Genomic DNA, 13,055 nt, shown 5'->3' with positions numbered 1-13,055 from the left:
TCTGCTTTGGAGTCTCCGCACAGGCACTTGACTCAGAATAAATACCGAATATGGAAAGTGGAACTACAATTCAAAACATAAAGTCCGAAGGCACATAGAAGAAATTTTTTTTTTTTTGCAAAGGATGCCGGGGTAACCCTCCATGTGTTCAAAATATACATGAAATATCATAACCCCGAGTTTTCGATCTGTTACATGCCAAGAAATCCTTGCTCAAAACTCCAGTGGTCCTCCTACGGCACCCATTTGTAGATTTGATTTTATTCAACAAAATAATGTATGTCCTGCATGTACGTATCGCTTTGAAAACGGACATATGCCTATACCAAATGGTCAATACTAATCATCCATGTAATTTGCTCTATGGTAATTTTTTAGCTTTTAAAGGTAAAAAATCCATGTCGTAGAAAGGTGGTTTTTTTTTGTCAAAGAGATTAATGAAATTTACCGGTAAATGGAGTTACAGTGAATCCAATTCAATTTAACAATGGTGGGTTGAACCTGGTTTTATGGCAAGCCAAATCTCTCTCTTATAGGCAATGTTAGAAATACCGCTAAATTGACAATAAAATTTGTATTTATGGCGAAATAATACACTATAAAATCTTGAAATTACTGAGGCAAAGGTTTTTTTTTTTTAATTGCGAACATATCAAAAGTATTATGCAGAAAAAAAATCGGCACTTTACAATCTTTAATTAAGCAAAAAAAAATTATCAATAAAAAAAAGAGTGCACTCAAATATCTTGGCTGCTTTATTTATCATGATTGAAGAATGTTGAAAATCTGTAATATATCTTGATTGCTGTTTCATTCAATATCTCACATCTACTTTATTAATATTCAGAATGCTTTAAAATTGTTTTTAAAATTAGGAAAAGAAACTTGAATTGTGTCTTGTGTCTTACTAATCGTTGACTGAAGAAGAAAAAAATGAAGACACATATTTGCTAATTCAATCTTTATGTTTCTGTGCTCTATGACGGGTACGTCATAAGTAGGAGATATCGATATGGCGAGGAGTGAATTAATCGGGTTATAAAAAATTGGTGGTTTTTTTTTTCGAATGATTTTGATTTTTTTTCTAAAATAAAATTTTCTATACAAATTCGCATTTTTGCTATTACAAAGGTATATATAGCTATTCTATAAGAACTAAACAACTTGAATGATACAATTGTCCGAGGAAAATGCTTTTGATGTTCTGTTAAAAGAGGAGAAAGTTTAAGATATCCAGGGGACTCCACAAGATTTGAGAAAGAAAATCGTTTTTCCAATTTTTAATCATATAAATTTACATACTCTTAAATAACTAGTTTCTAATTGAAACAGTGTACTTGTCGGATTTCCTATCAGAGAACAGAATTAATCATCATTCTATAGAGAAACACTAAAGGAGGTTAACTTCACTATCTATTTGTATGTAAAAAATATTTGTACTTAGAAATAATTTCATTCCGATATATAAAACAGCAGAAAACCAAACGAAACAAAACTAAGTACATGCATAGATGTATAATCTATGGTACATGATATCAGCATGTGATTTACAGCTATATTTCAATGTTTTTAAAAGAAAAAAGCAATTTATTGTAGTCTCATTATAATAGTGTTTACCTGCTACTGATGCATTATGATAATTGTTATGTTATCTGTTTTATTTGTTGCTGTTGTTATTCGTATAGTATGTTTCTTTTTGTCAGAATTGCAATATGGTATTTTATGTTCTTGCATACTATAGAGACGTTAATCAAGTGTCTTGTTTTAAATTCTGATAGGTCGAGTTATCATCAGACTTCAAAATGTTGAATTAGTTGAATTGTACTGCTAATTGTAATTTTAAACTTAGTGATGTGCAATTTGATAAGTTATTCAATAGATTACACTCGTGTCACAGGATATCGATGTATACCCTAGGTGGTCATTCAGGTTCAATAAACAATGACAGGATGTTGTTGATTAATTCATCTGTTGAAACAACAGACCAATCCGCATTATTTTCCAGGACTCACACGCAGTACTAGTTATCTCTCATACCTCAAAATACAGAACGCATCAGCTCAATCAACATTGTGAGGGTCTTGATGGGGTTTATAGAATCAATGAATAGTATATTTCAATGTGAAAATAAATTTTGAAAAATGAATTTGACTCTGTTTTCCTCTTTGTTTCTATCATTTATCATATATTTTGTTCTCCATAATCACTAAAACGCACTACCCTTAAAGTATTAATAACATGGAACAATTCAGAAACAACTCAAAAACATCGTTGTACATGTATAATTAATTCTATATTATTCAAAACACTGTTCTCATAACATTATAGTCACAAGCAATAAGGATAATCCAATCAATTTTGTTGATTGTATAATTCACGGCTGAGTAGTTGTGTAATCGTTGACACGTGCCCGCATTGTTTTATGAAAATAACGAATATCTCTCTAAGAGCGCATTTCTTTCTTACACAAACGATACAAACGGTTCAGCGAGCACACGTTTAGATCATTTGTTTCTAACATACGTTTGCAAAGTTTGCATAAACTTTGACAAACTATACACTCGCTGCAAATGCGTCTATAGTTTGTCGTTCGTCGTTTGTTAGTACAAACGATGAATTTCTTTCTAACTTAAACATTTAATCAATACCTAAACATATTTTTCGCACTAAAAAAGATGTATGTTCTTGCTTGTCATAACTCAAAACAATGTCTAAAATTACTAAAATTTAGGTATTACCATCCTTTCTTTCATTTCTGTTATCTTCAATAAAAAGGCTTATCATCACTATCTTCATACATTAAATATCTGATGAAGATGAAGAACTGCCAAAAAAATTAAATATGCATAGAGGAGCGATGTCCTCTGTGTCTATAACATCTTATACGGAGGCTATTTTCCCCGCGTAATAAGTTCAAATACCAACAACATGTGCATGCGTTTTCACAGTTCAAACAGGGTCAGTAAACACTGATTAAACGATGCATTTGTTTCTACTTTTGTAACGTTTAACAAACTATAACAAACGGCACACAACGTTTACCAAACTTTGGTTAGAAAGAAATGCACACTAAGTTCGTTTTTAAAATCTAAAAAATTACCTCAGGGACTCGGTTTGCAGATTAAAATTTTGTTTATTTTTGTTTTTTAAATCTTTTTTTCGTATTTCCTGTCTATTTGAATTACATTACTCACGTTTTTAACGTTGGCATCAATATTTTTGTTTTCTAGCAATGTGCAGTTTACTATCCATTTCCGTATACTAAAAAATCCTAGGAAATATTGTAAGATCTTTCTCTTATATATTCGAACAATTGTCATCACATTATTTGTGACTTTTTGTCCTATCAAATTTGTGACTTTATGTCCTGTGACTTTCTGTCCGTTTACCAATGAGCATATGTAATTTTTGATGGAAACATATTGGCTATCAAAATAATTGTGTTTTTACTAAGTATTAAATCAATTTAAAAATACTGCTTGTCCACTAAATACTGTAGCCCATATTAAGGAGTATTCTATGAAATTTAAAAAATACTATTGCTTATCTGGTATTAAGCAGTATTCTTGTCTGTTTAGAGTAGGAATAATGTCCCCTGCTGAAGAAAATGAATGACAAGTCTTGCAAAGGAATAAGATATAAAGCACATAGAAAACCTGATTCTTCCAGTCTGTCTTAAACAATTCACAAACGTTTTCTTGCACTAAATACTAATATAAAGGAGCATGTTTCAGCCGAACTATGTATTTTTCGGTTCCATGTTATACAATAATAGCCTTTGTATGAGGTCGATACAATGATATATTGACCTAAAAAAGTATATGGACTGAGGACGATATACTTCTTTGGGTCGATGTCTCCTCTATTGACCTCATGCATAGGCTATAATTGTTATATTATTAATTTACTACCATATTTGTATCAAAATCGTAAGTGCAAGTATATTCTCTTTTTTCGATCATTTAGTTGTGTTTTAGGCAACCGTACGACCTTCAATATGGAAAAATGGAAACCGTAAAGTTGGTTATAAAAGGGCCCGCCTCGACATGAAAAATATGAAACAATTCCTTGAGAAAAGTAACGGCCTAATTTATAACAAAGCATTTACAAAAAAAAAAAATATCAGACTTGAAGTAACAACAACCACTGAAGTACATGCTCCTGACTTTGAACAGACACACAAAGAAGGTGGCGATGTGTAGGTCCTTTTTTGGTCATAAACCTCTTCACTCCTATCTTTTTTATGCATTCTTTGGCTTTCAAATATTTTGCTTTGAGCGTTCCTGGAGAAAATTGCTGCACGGGATTTTTTTATCTTCATAGATGCATACGAAACTTCAATGAATTATTGAATTTATCAAAATAACGACTATAACTGATAAAAATTTATCGGATAAAACTACCATTTATTAATATGAGACAAAATATATCATATTGGAGTCAAATTTCTCCTATGGGTTCATAAAGGACAAAAATATCCTCAGTAACGGAACAAAAATACACCCATGGTAAAAAAAATCAGTCATTTTTTAATAATCCTAGAGGGTTAACAAAGTTATCATGAACACGATGAAAAGTTAATCCGAGAAAGTGTTAAATGTTTATTTTAAATAAATTAAAGAATTATTATGATAATACCACAAATTTAACTATTTAATCAGAAAATCAATAATTGTAAAATAACTTAAAACCCGTAAACACAATTTCAAGTAAAAAAAATCATATATAAAAACTTTCTAAAACGGAATACTTGATATATTTGCCTGACCCTTTACTTTATTTACAAAATGCCTTCAAATACATCTGATGTTTATTTTTTATTTTATATGCCATAAAATGTATTAACCTAGTTTAAACGAAAATAAAGATCAGAGAATTAAAATAATGTTGAAGAGAAAATACATATCCGTGTTAAATTCGCCTCTGTTTGTTTATTCAAGTTTGATATCCAACTTCTTAATCCGCAATCTACATTTACCCGACAACCTTGTATATTGTACATTCTTGATGGAATACCCTCATGTTCATGTGACCATCAGGTACTGAGACAAATATGTTATGGTATAAACTCTGTCAAAACCAAAATGATTGAATATCTAATTTATTAATTAATTCATGCAGTAAAACAAATCTTGAATGAGTGAAATTATGAAATAATTATTTTTTAAGCTTTTATCTTTATTGCGTTTAGCCTACATGTGAAAAAAACCGGGAAACGGACTTGTGATAGACAAATAGACAACTAAAAAAACATATTTATTGTTATTTTCTTTAGTTTAGAAATTTAGAAAATACCCGATTTAGATAACCTCATTACACATAATCTGTGTTGAAAAGCGTTGAATGCATGGGAGTTTGTATTTTTTTCTCCTATATCTGTCTGTCTTAAACAATTCACAAACGTTTTCTTGCACTAAATACTAATATATAGGAGCATGTTTCAGTCGAACTATGTATTTTTTCGGTTCCATTCTATCTACATAGGCAAAGTAGTCTTGATGTTTTACCAAATGATACGAACATTTTAACATTTGTAATAATTATTACTCCATAAATCAATTTCTGAAATGACATTTCGTTCATAATATGCATGAAATGTTTGCCACTGGACGTTAAGCAATCAACAATCAATCAATCAAATTTTGCACTAAAATATGAATTCAACAATTTAAAACACAATCGTATCCATCACTTGGTGCATGTCTGTTGTCTGTTAAACAGTTAACTTTCTGAATTCGTTTTTGTGCAGAAATAAATTCCTTAGAATAGTTTAAGTATGTAAATATATTCAAAGGCTATCTTGTGGTCTTGCGGTAGTTGACATTATCAAATGTTGGATCCATTATTTGCTGTTCGTCGTCTGTTTATATTTTAACCCCCACTTACATTTTTCTTTACTTAAATAAACACTAAACAATTTCCGATGTTTTATCATTTATTAAACAAACTTTATTTGTATGTGTTTCTACTGAGATTTAAAAAAAAAAATGCGAATCACGATTGTTGTGTTTTCGCGTCTATATTATTTTATACAATTATATCCTTTGTATGAGGTCGATACAATGATATATTGACCTAAAAAAAGTATATGGACCGAGAACGATATACTTCTTTGGGTCGATGTCTCCTCTATTGACCTCATGCATAGGCTATAATTGTTATATTATTAATTTACTACCATATTTGTATCAAAATCGTAAGTGCAAGTATATTCTCTTTTTTCGATCATTTAGTTGTGTTTTAGGCAACCGTACGACCTTCAATATGGAAAAATATGGAAACCGTAAAGTTGGTTATAAAAGGGCCCGCCTCGACATGAAAAATATGAAACAATTCCTTGAGAAAAGTAACGGCCTAATTTATAACAAAGCATTTACAAAAAAAAAAAATATCAGACTTGAAGTAACAACAACCACTGAAGTACATGCTCCTGACTTTGAACAGACACACAAAGAAGGTGGCGATGTGTAGGTCCTTTTTTGGTCATAAACCTCTTCACTCCTATCTTTTTTATGCATTCTTTGGCTTTCAAATATTTTGCTTTGAGCGTTCCTGGAGAAAATTGCTGCACGGGATTTTTTTATCTTCATAGATGCATACGAAACTTCAATGAATTATTGAATTTATCAAAATAACGACTATAACTGATAAGAATTTATCGGATAAAACTACCATTTATTAATATGAGACAAAATATATCATATTGGAGTCAAATTTCTCCTATGAATTCATAAAGGACAAAAATATCCTCAGTAACGGAACAAAAATACACCCATGGTAAAAAAAAATCAGACATTTTTTAATAATCCTAGAGGGTTAACAAAGTTATCATGAACACGATGAAAAGTTAATCCGAGAAAGTGTTAAATGTTTATTTTAAATAAATTAAAGAATTATTATGATAATACCACAAATTTAACTATTTAATCAGAAAATCAATAATTGTAAAATAACTTAAAACCCGTAAACACAATTTCAAGTAAAAAAAATCATATATAAAAACTTTCTAAAACGGAATACTTGATATATTTGCCTGACCCTTTTTTTTTATTTACAAAATGCCTTCAAATACATCTGATGTTTATTTTTTATTTTATATGCCATAAAATGTATTAACCTAGTTTAAATGAAAATAAAGATCAGAGAATTAAAATAATGTTGAAGAGAAAATACATATCCGTGTTAAATTCGCCTCTGTTTGTTTATTCAAGTTTGATATCCAACTTCTTAATCCGCAATCTACATTTACCCGACAACCTTGTATATTGTACATTCTTGATGGAATACCCTCATGTTCATGTGACCATCAGGTACTGAGACAAATATGTTATGGTATAAACTCTGTCAAAACCAAAATGATTGAATATCTAATTTATTAATTAATTCATGCAGTAAAACAAATCTTGAATGAGTGAAATTATGAAATAATTATTTTTTAAGCTTTTATCTTTATTGCGTTTAGCCTACATGTGAAAAAACCGGGAAACGGACTTGTGATAGACAAATAGACAACTAAAAAAACATATTTATTGTTATTTTCTTTAGTTTAGAAATTTAGAAAATACCCGATTTAGATAACCTCATTACACATAATCTGTGTTGAAAAGCGTTGAATGCATGGGAGTTTGTATTTTTTCTCCTATATTCGTAAATATTTTCTATGCCTAAAGTGTGATCAATGTTTACATTGTTCTTATTAGTCCTGAATATGCATCAAATATTTGCCACTGAACGTTGTGAAATCAACGATCATGTAATCAATTACTGTAATAGAAAATACACACAACTGGTTTCATACCAAACCAAAGGAGTTATAAAAATAAGGTACACTAAAGTACGTTGACAATTACTGATCATGAACGCGGTCAGACTTATGGAGGGATATGTAGCTGTATTCATAGTACGAATCACACCTCTAACACAATTGTAAGAAGAAGGGAAAAACCATGAATGACACAGGACAAAACTCCTATATTTTCATTTTATCATGGCAATTATAACGCTTAATTATCTATATATTGTTTGCTTCAAAAATGAAATCGACAATCAGATTATACCACCAGCTATTTATAATTGCAAAACAATCACAAAAATGGTAAGCGGAAAGGTGTATAGAATGTATAATGTATTCCTTTTTTCTCTTTATTTTCTAAAACTTCGTGTTACCGTAACGACAGAAAGTTTCAACACTTGTAAAAATCTTTTTTCTTTTCTTTTCTAAAAAAATAATAAGTTCTTTTATTCTGGCATAAAATATGATTACACTACTTTGAATCTCGATAAAAAAGAAATTTCTTTAACTCGCCATAGAAAAATTCGACCAGGTTCGACCTCTAAACCACTATTATAGAAAGCCTCAGCTGTCATATATTAGAGATTTACAAAACATTATGCTGAAGCTTAAAATGTAAACTTAAGACAGCGTGATGTTGAATTGAGTCATCAAAATGCTAACTCTAAATTACAATATGCTAAGCTGAATGAGCATATTGTATGGTAAGCCTATCGTGACATTCAAATGATATAACAACATGCTATCTTAGCTTAACATCACCTAGTTTCAACTGTAAGTCATGTAGTTCTAATTGAGCATATCGTGTGGTAAGCCTATCGTGACATTCTAATGATATAACAACGTGCTATCTTAGCTTAACGTCACGTACTTTCAGCTGTACGTGGTGTAGTTTTAAATGAGCAAATTGTAAATAGCTATTGGATAGTACTACAACGGGAGGGTAAAGAATTTCTGGGGTAAGTATTCCAAAAGGCCGAAAATGTCGTCCGAAACATGGAAATAAAGCCAAATTCGATCAAATACGCATTGGGGACACCCATTTTTACGACCCATTGTCTCGGTAGTTCTTTATGGCTAGGGATTATAAACGGAACCCTAACGTATAGCTATTGGATAGTACTACAACATGAGGGTAAAGAATTTCTGGGGTAAGCATTCTTAAAGGCCGGAAATTTCGTCCGTAACACGGAAAAAAGTCAAATTTGATAAAATACGCATTGGGGTCACCAACTTTCCAACCCATTGCCTTGGCAGTCCTTGGCAGTTCTGTATGGCTAGGGATTATAGACTCTACTTTAATAAATAGCTATTGGATAGTACTACAACGGGAGGGTAAAGAATTTCTGGGGTAAGCATTCCAAAAGGCCGAAAATGTCGTCCGAAACATGGAAATAAAGCCAAATTCGATCAAATACGCATTGGGGACACCCATTTTTACGACCCATTGTCTCGGTAGTTCTTTATGGCTAGGGATTATAAACGGAACCCTAACGTATAGCTATTGGATAGTACTACAACGTGAGGGTAAAGAATTTCTGGGGTTAGCATTCTTAAAGGCCGGAAATTTCGTCCGTAACACGGAAAAAAAGTCAAATTTGATAAAATACGCATTGGGGTCACCAACTTTCCAACCCATTGCCTCGGCAGTTCTGTATTGCTAGGGATTATAGATTCTACTTAAGTAAATAGCTATTGGATAGTACTACAACGTGAGGGTAAAGAATTTCTGGGGGTAAGCATTCTTAAAGGCCGGAAATTTCGTCCGTAACACGGAAAAAAAGTCAAATTTGATAAAATACGCATTGGGGTCGCCAACTTTCCAACCCATTGCCTTGGCAGTCATTGGCAGTTCTGTATGGCTAGGGATTATAGACTCTACTTTAATAAATAGCTATTGGATAGTACTACAACGGGAGGGTAAAGAATTTCTGGGGTAAGCATTCCAAAAGGCCAAAATGTCGTCCGAAACATGGAAATAAAGCCAAATTCGATCAAATACGCATTGGGGACACCCATTTTTACGACCCATTGTCTCGGTAGTTCTTTATGGCTAGGGATTATAAACGGAACCCTAACGTATAACTATTGGATAGTACTACAACGTGAGGGTAAAGAATTTCTGGGGTAAGCATTCTTAAAGGCCGGAAATTTCGTCCGTAACACGGAAAAAAAGTTAAATTTGATCAAATACGCATTGGGGCCACCCACTTTCAAACCCATTGTCTCGGTAGTTCTTTATGGCTAGGGATCATAGATCCTGCCCTAATGAATAGCTATTGGATAGTACTACAACGTGAGGGTAAAGAATTTCTGGGGTAAGCATTCCAAAAGGCCGGAAATTTCGTCCGTAACACGGAAAAAAAGTCAAATTTGATAAAATACGCATTAGGGTCACCCACTTTTACGACCCATTGTCTCGGTAGTTCATTATGGCTAGGGATTATAAACGGAACCCTAACGTATAGCTATTGGATAGTACTACAACGTGAGGGTAAAGAATTTCTGGGGTAAGCATTCTTAAAGGCCGGAAATTTCGTCCGTAACACGGAAAAAGAGTCAAATTTGATAAAATACGCATTAGGGTCACCCACTTTTACGACCCATTGTCTCGGTAGTTCTTTATGGCTAGGGATTATAAACGGAACCCTAACGTATAGCTATTGGATAGTACTATAACATGAGGGTAAAGAATTTCTGGGGTAAGCATTCTTAAAGGCCGGAAATTTCGTCCGTAACACGGAAAAAAAGTCAAATTTGATAAAATACGCATTGGGGTCACCAACTCTCCAACCCATTGCCTCGGTAGTTCTGTATGGCTAGGGATTATAGACTCTACTTTAGTAAATAGCTACTGGATAGTACTACAACGTGAGGGTAAAGAATTTCTGGGGTAAGCATTCTTAAAGGCCGGAAATTTCGTCCGTAACACGGAAATAAAGCCAAATTTGATAAAATACGCATTGGGGTCACCAACTTTCCAACTCATTGCCTTGGCAGTCCTTGGCAGTTCTGTATGGCTAGGGATTATAGACTCTACTTTAATAAATAGCTATTGGATAGTACTACAACGGGAGGGTTAAGAATTTCTGGGTTAAGCATTCCAAAAGGCCGAAAATGTCGTCCGAAACATGGAAATAAAGCCAAATTCGATCAAATACGCATTGGGGACACCCATTTTTACGACCCATTGTCTCGGTAGTTCTTTATGGCTAGGGATTATAAACGGAACCCTAACGTATAACTATTGGATAGTACTACAACGTGAGGGTAAAGAATTTCTGGGGTAAGCATTCTTAAAGGCCGGAAATTTCGTCCGTAACACGGAAAAAAAGTCAAATTTGATAAAATACGCATTGGGGTCACCAACTTTCCAACCCATTGCCTCGGCAGTTCTGTATTGCTAGGGATTATAGACTCTACTTAAGTAAATAGCTATTGGATAGTACTACAACGTGAGGGTAAAGAATTTCTGGGGGTAAGCATTCTTAAAGGCCGGAAATTTCGTCCGTAACACGGAAAAAAAGTCAAATTTGATAAAATACGCATTGGGGTCGCCAACTTTCCAACCCATTGCCTTGGCAGTCCTTGGCAGTTCTGTATGGCTAGGGATTATAGACTCTACTTTAATAAATAGCTATTGGATAGTACTACAACGGGAGGGTAAAGAATTTCTGGGGTAAGCATTCCAAAAGGCCAAAATGTCGTCCGAAACATGGAAATAAAGCCAAATTCGATCAAATACGCATTGGGGACACCCATTTTTACGACCCATTGTCTCGGTAGTTCTTTATGGCTAGGGATTATAAACGGAACCCTAACGTATAACTATTGGATAGTACTACAACGTGAGGGTAAAGAATTTCTGGGGTAAGCATTCTTAAAGGCCGGAAATTTCGTCCGTAACACGGAAAAAAAGTTAAATTTGATCAAATACGCATTGGGGCCACCCACTTTCAAACCCATTGTCTCGGTAGTTCTTTATGGCTAGGGATCATAGATCCTGCCCTAATGAATAGCTATTGGATAGTACTACAACGTGAGGGTAAAGAATTTCTGGGGTAAGCATTCCAAAAGGCCGGAAATTTCGTCCGTAACACGGAAAAAAAGTCAAATTTGATAAAATACGCATTAGGGTCACCCACTTTTACGACCCATTGTCTCGGTAGTTCTTTATGGCTAGGGATTATAAACGGAACCCTAACGTATAGCTATTGGATAGTACTACAACGTGAGGGTAAAGAATTTCTGGGGTAAGCATTCTTAAAGGCCGGAAATTTCGTCCGTAACACGGAAAAAGAGTCAAATTTGATAAAATACGCATTAGGGTCACCCACTTTTACGACCCATTGTCTCGGTAGTTCTTTATGGCTAGGGATTATAAACGGAACCCTAACGTATAGCTATTGGATAGTACTATAACATGAGGGTAAAGAATTTCTGGGGTAAGCATTCTTAAAGGCCGGAAATTTCGTCCGTAACACGGAAAAAAAGTCAAATTTGATAAAATACGCATTGGGGTCACCAACTCTCCAACCCATTGCCTCGGTAGTTCTGTATGGCTAGGGATTATAGACTCTACTTTAGTAAATAGCTACTGGATAGTACTACAACGTGAGGGTAAAGAATTTCTGGGGTAAGCATTCTTAAAGGCCGGAAATTTCGTCCGTAACACGGAAATAAAGCCAAATTTGATAAAATACGCATTGGGGTCACCAACTTTCCAACTCATTGCCTTGGCAGTCCTTGGCAGTTCTGTATGGCTAGGGATTATAGACTCTACTTTAATAAATAGCTATTGGATAGTACTACAACGGGAGGGTAAAGAATTTCTGGGTTAAGCATTCCAAAAGGCCGAAAATGTCGTCCGAAACATGGAAATAAAGCCAAATTCGATCAAATACGCATTGGGGACACCCATTTTTACGACCCATTGTCTCGGTAGTTCTTTATGGCTAGGGATTATAAACGGAACCCTAACGTATAACTATTGGATAGTACTACAACGTGAGGGTAAAGAATTTCTGGGGTAAGCATTCTTAAAGGCCGGAAATTTCGTCCGTAACACGGAAAAAAAGTTAAATTTGATCAAATACGCATTGGGCCACCCACTTTCAAACCCATTGTCTCGGTAGTTCTTTATGGCTAGGGATCATAGACCCTGCCCTAATGAATAGCTATTGGATAGTACTACAACGTGAGGGTAAAGAATTTCTGGGGACAGTATTCTTAACGGCCGAAAATATCGTCCGTAACACGGAAA

This window comes from Mytilus californianus, unplaced genomic scaffold (assembly GCF_021869535.1).
Source record: "Mytilus californianus isolate M0D057914Y unplaced genomic scaffold, xbMytCali1.0.p SCAF_2, whole genome shotgun sequence".
Taxonomy (NCBI): Eukaryota; Metazoa; Mollusca; class Bivalvia; order Mytilida; family Mytilidae; genus Mytilus; species Mytilus californianus.
The sequence above is the reverse complement of the archived record's forward strand: the minus strand, read 5'-3'. Positions refer to the sequence as shown.